At 27.1% G+C, this 6,017-nt stretch overlaps 1 long non-coding RNA gene across 1 annotated transcript in view; it reads left to right on the forward strand.

The window, feature by feature from the left end:
• The first annotated feature begins 5,526 nt into the window (after positions 1 to 5,526).
• LOC122272317 (uncharacterized) overlaps positions 5,527 to 6,017 on the forward strand; it is an 8,091-nt gene continuing 7,600 nt past the window's right edge. The window contains exon 1 of the long non-coding RNA XR_006226926.2: positions 5,527 to 5,948. This is a non-coding gene — a long non-coding RNA (uncharacterized lncRNA). The remainder of the gene's footprint in view (positions 5,949 to 6,017) is intronic.

Below are 6,017 nucleotides of genomic sequence, written 5' to 3' on the forward strand. Positions count from 1 at the left end.
TCGTTTTAAAAAATTTACTTCTATGTATATATATATATATATATATATATATCAATGTTCTGTTAAATGCAAAGGAAAGCCACGAAAAAGTTTTTAGATTACTAAGCAATAATAACATTACAGCTAAATGTTCATTATCACAATGAATTATTTTTTTAACCATTAATTTTTTTATCATCTTTGACAGACAATTTGTCATCTTAGTGGATGTTGTGAAACACTTTTCTTATATTTTTAACTTTTAACATGACCCAGAAATCAAATAACTTGCAATTTAAATATCAGAGTAAAATCATGTTCATAAAAGCTTTTGTAGTAACCTATATATTATTTAAAATTAAATTAAAATTTAGACAAATCAAATGTTGCGTTAAATGCAAAGGAAAACTACGAAAAAGTTTTTTAGATTATTGAACAATAATAACATTACAGCTGAATGTTCATTATCGCAATGAATTATTTTTTTAATTATTAATTTTTTTAATCATACTTGACAGACAATTTGTCATCTTAGTGGATGTTGTGAAACACTTCTCTTATATTTTTAACTTTTAACACGACCCAGAAATCAAAGTAACTTGCAATTTAAATCTCAGAGTAAAATCATGCTTATAAAAGCTTTTGTAGTAACCTATATATTATTTAAAATTAAATTAAAATTTAGACAAATCAAATGTTACGTTAGATGCAAAGGAAAACCACGAAAAAGTCTTTTAAAATGTCTGAACAATAATAGCATTACAGCTAAATGTTCATTATCGCAATGAATTATTTTTTTAACCATTAATTTTTTTTATCATCCTTGACAGACAATTTGTCATCTTAGTGGATGTTGTGAAACACTTTCTTATATTTTTAACTTTTAACACGACCCAGATATCAAAGTACCTTGTAATTGAAATAGAGGAGTAGAATCATTTTTTGGAAGACTTTTTGAATGATAATGATTAGAATTTCCATTACACACAAATGAAAACCAAGAAAACGCTTTACTAGCCAACTTATTGAACGCTAACAGACAATAATGAGACTATATCTCAGCAATTATTATCATTTTCCATTTTTTGTGCTTTATATGAAATTTAATGTTTTGACTAGCTTGGAACGTTTACTAAAATGTTCTTTATTTTATTTATTTATTTATTTATTGTAAGTACATAAATTGTGTTTTGTTTTACTTCAAATATTTGAATTTCAGAATGATATAAAGAATTAAATTTTAAGAATCAATTTTTTTTTTTTTTTTTTTTTTTTTTTTTTTTTTTTTTTTTTTTTTTTTTAATTTTAAAATTTATGAATTATAAATCTTTAAAAAAAATCTGGAAAAAAAATGTGTCATAAAATTTGCGAATTTCGGATGTTTCTGGCAAAGAGAATGAATGTTATCAATTATTATTAATCATTACAACTTATAAAAATCAAATAAAAAAATAACAAATTATGTACAGTTGCTATAACGAAACAACTACAATAAAGAAAGACCGCTGTTCACTAGAGGGCGTGGATATAGAGTAAAAACTAGTTACTAGACCAGTGATGTCAACGTTCACCGTGACGTCCGTTTGGTCGAGTGATTGATCTTTGGTTGGATTAAAAGGCATAAGGTACTCAAAAAGACATGCTGCGCCTAATTTGACATTTTTCGTTTTCTTGCGCAAGAATCAAAAAAGGCTATACCGAGGACTTGGTCAATTTAAAACCGAAATTTAAATGAAAGACCCAGGTAGCAAAAAGATATGATCTAATATTAGAAAGATGCAATATAATACTGCCGTGCTAGAAAACGCAATACTCTTGAATCCTACCTTCTAATATTAGAACTAATATTATATAAAATTAAATAGTATTCGAACTTTCAAAATTATTATCTATTTCATTATTTTTGGTTCAGCGCCACATTTCTGCGAAAGGTTATCCCATATTATTAGATAATAAATAAACATTTATTTATAAAAGAAAACGATAAATTAAATATTACTTAAATATCATTTTTATCCAATGCAAGGAAAACGAAAAATAATATTCGTGGTAGTTTGCGAACGATTGAACTCGAAAAACTTTTTCAACTGTTGAGTTGTATGTTTCTTCTGTATGTTTGCTTGCGACGACATATTGTTAGAGCTTGGCTGCTTTCTTTTCAATTGCATAAGGTATTTATAATTTAGTAATTATTTGAAAACTTTATGCATTTCAATGATAGTTACATGAAATGTTAAAGAAGTATTGTAAGTAATGTTTTTGCTTTAGTTAAAAATCATGTATCTAATAAAGTCAGTTAATATTATGAATTGTGATCATTATTGTTCGCACATAGTAGTTGACTTCTCTGTTAACTTATTGTCTAGCTATAAATAATAAGTAATGTAATAATTAGTTCAAAATATGCTTGTAAAACAACGTTTGCTAAGTGATTCGACTGTGAAAAACTTTTTCTGCAACGGTGAGAAAGATAAAAATAATTGTCTGTAAACAAATTAGCCAAGTTAAAACAATTAGAAAATTAATGATCTGCTACTTTCAGCTCTGTTTAAACCCTTACATTCTAGAATGTTTAACGTTCAATACAAACAATATTGTTACCGTATTAAAATTTCATGTCTAAAATGTTGTAAAACAAAAGAATTAAACATTTTTATTTAAATTTCTTGGGGATATTTCAGTACCGTGATCTGTCCCGCCAACTGCAATCGCCAAATAGATTTTAAACTTGCAATTTTTTTAACAAAAATATGTATAAGTTTGCCCGGGGTTATACCTTTCGAGTTTGTCTTATTCTGTAATGTTTCTTTTAGTTTAATAAAAATTTATTAAATAGTTATTATGATAATAATTAGTCTAATAAATAATTATTGTTTAATGAAGTTTTTAAATAAATTTCTATCAGATATAATCTGAGACTAAAAATTTAATTAAACAATAAAAAAATTAATGTTATGCATACTGACTTTTAAAAAACGTTATGTAAACATATTTGGGGGGAGGGGTGAACTATATTTAATATATATTTACAACTTTGAAATATGTGAGCTGTCAGAGAATTCTCCTTCTACATGATTTTTTCAACCATGAATTGATGATTTTGAATTCTCATAGTATCTTTTTACATTGATGTTCTTTTACATTAATCGAATTTCAAAATAAGCAATGGAGGAAAATAAGCAATTGATAATTAAGTAGTGAAATGTTTGTCATGATTTGATTTTATTTATTTTTTTATTATTAACTACTGCATTGTGTAATTTATTTTAGTCATTATAGTAATATTTAAGTATTATGAAAATTCAAGAAATTTTGAAGATATCAGAAGCAATTTTATTTAAACATCATTGTTAAACATTAACTCTAACTTATGATCAATTATACTACTAGCATTTTATTTATTACTTCAATTTTGCAGCACAAATTTGAGATAGAAGTGTATTTATGATGTTTAAATTAATGTAATTGTAAAATAATGATAATAATAAAAATTTCTCTGGCTTAATATTTAAAATTTAGCAGAACATTTATTTACATTATTGTAAAAACAGAAAATTTAAATCAATTTAGAGAAGAATCTTGCTTACATTTTTATATATAAGGTTCTTTGCAAAAGCAACTTTTTTAAATGCATAATATATGTTTTTTAAGGCTAATTCTTCATAATGCATACTATATAATCAGAGAAAAACGAGGAAGGGAATTGTCTTTATCAAAAATCTATTTTGTTATAGCAGCTTTGATCATTAAAACTAAAGGCAACTTTTAAGAGATAATGTAAGAAATTTTATTATTTTTTCGTCTCATTCTTGTATGCAATTATATGTTTGTGCAAATTTAATTTAGATAACACATAATATTTACTGACAGTTCTGAAATAAAAATGTTCCCTTAGGAAAATTTGCCATAGGTTTGCCATAAAAAAATGACATAGGATATTCCTATGGGGTTTTGCCTATGGCAAAATTTTGCCATACATGTATGGCAAAATTTTACCATAGGCAAAACCCCATAGGAATATCCTATGGCAAATTTTTGCCATACGTGTATGGCAAAAATGTATGGCAAAAATTTGCCATAGGCAAAACCCCATAGGAATATCCCATGGCATTTTTTTATACGGCAAATTTTTGCCATAAAACTAAGATGTGCTACAGCGTATGACGAAATATTTAGCCATAGGCTATGGTACACTTTTGCCATACAGCTATGGCAGCATTTCTCGTTGATATTTTACCATACATAAAAAAAAATGGTTACTTACAAGAATCTTTCGCAATGGATATTAAAAATGCAAAACTTAATAATTGTAGAATAAATATATATCCAGAAAACTTTTTTTTTTAAATTTCTTTGATAAACTTCCCCTATATCACTTGCAGAAGCCTTTCTGAATGCTGTTCTTATTCAAATAAATTTTAAACGGTTAGTACTAACCGTTAGAAAATGGGTCCGGTGGTCGGAGTGAGTGGGGAAAATACTGGTTATGTTGATTAGGAACAAAATATATTGAGTACAGGCAACCAATATTTGTTAAAACTATAAAAAACAAGAAAATAGAAAGTGGGTTTGGAGGTCGGAGCGAGTATAAAAAACGTTAATTTGATTGATTGCCATCATAATTAGTCAGATATTAGAGGAACCTAAAAGAAATCGAATTTAAATAATGGTCGGAGCGAGTATGAAAATTTTTTAAATTTTGATATGCGATACTAATCTAAAAATTAAACAAACTACTAAAACAATAAAATACTTTGAAAACTCAAAAGATAAAGAGTGGGGCTGGTGGTCGAAGTGAAATTAGTTTAAAATAGACCAAACGGGACAAAAGCCGAATATGTAACCGTGCAACCAGTGGTGGCATGTGAACAAAATTTTATCTATAAAAAAGAGATGGTATCAGACTATGGAAAGCTAAGAATTTAAAACAGGCTAAATTAGTTGATCCCCTACTAGTGAGGGATATAAAACTCAGAAAATTTATGTTGAGTTGTGTTAAGCACAGTTAAAAAAGAGAACGCAATATAGAAACATTGGTAAATACAAAACATGTTTAAGGCATGCTTAAAATTGGTAAAATTAATAATTGCTATTGACACTTGGTCAGGGATAGTAAATAAAAATTAATTGGGTATAGGGAATCGCTATGACGAAAAAGTTGTAAACTTAAGGAAAGGATAAATTGTTAAGAGCATTTTTGGTAACTACAGCAGATGATATGACCAGGGAATGTCCCGTTGATGATATTGAAGCAAAATAACTGTCAACCAGTAATCCAGCAAATCTAGTTAAGTGATGACTCTAAGCTATGTATAAATATGTAACAGAGAACAATGTGCAAGTATATGTGGATACTTAAGAAATATTAGTTGTAAGATAGTAAAACGCAGAGGCATGATAAAAAAACAATTTAATGGCAAGCAAAAATTGAACACAAAATAAAAATATAATGCCCTAACATATGTAAGAAAATGTAAAAAAGCATTGCAAGAACCTAAGTGGAATTAAAATTAAAATCGAATGAAAATGTAAACACTGACTTTGATATTGGACGTGTTTGTATTCCTGAGATCTTGAGGGCCTCAATTTAGAGTTTAAATCCGTTGCCGAATTCATAGTTCGTAATGTCACAAAAAGTTTAATCGGTTCAGTTGTTTTGGAATCAAAGCAAATTTGGGTGCTTCAGAGAAATGAGAGTCAACCATACTCACTAAAAAATTTAAACCGATTTTGTTTTTTAATAGTTTAGAAAGTCGCTTGATTTTAATATATCGATGAAACTTATCAGTTGAAAAAGTTTGGTGTTCTCTATTATAAGTATGAAATTTTTCTTCAAACTATAAAGCTAATTTTTAAATCTAAGATGGACACTTATATTTCTTTTAGAATATAATTACCAGTGTGACGCTCGCAACAATTTCACTTTCCAAAGGTGTGATGTAATGAAGTTCAACTCAAATATTTTAGTGGTAAATTGCATGCTTTGCTTCAATATATATCATATATATATATTTTTATCATAGTGAATCATCGAATCA

Source organism: Parasteatoda tepidariorum, chromosome 7 (assembly GCF_043381705.1).
Source record: "Parasteatoda tepidariorum isolate YZ-2023 chromosome 7, CAS_Ptep_4.0, whole genome shotgun sequence".
NCBI lineage: Eukaryota > Metazoa > Arthropoda > Arachnida > Araneae > Theridiidae > Parasteatoda > Parasteatoda tepidariorum.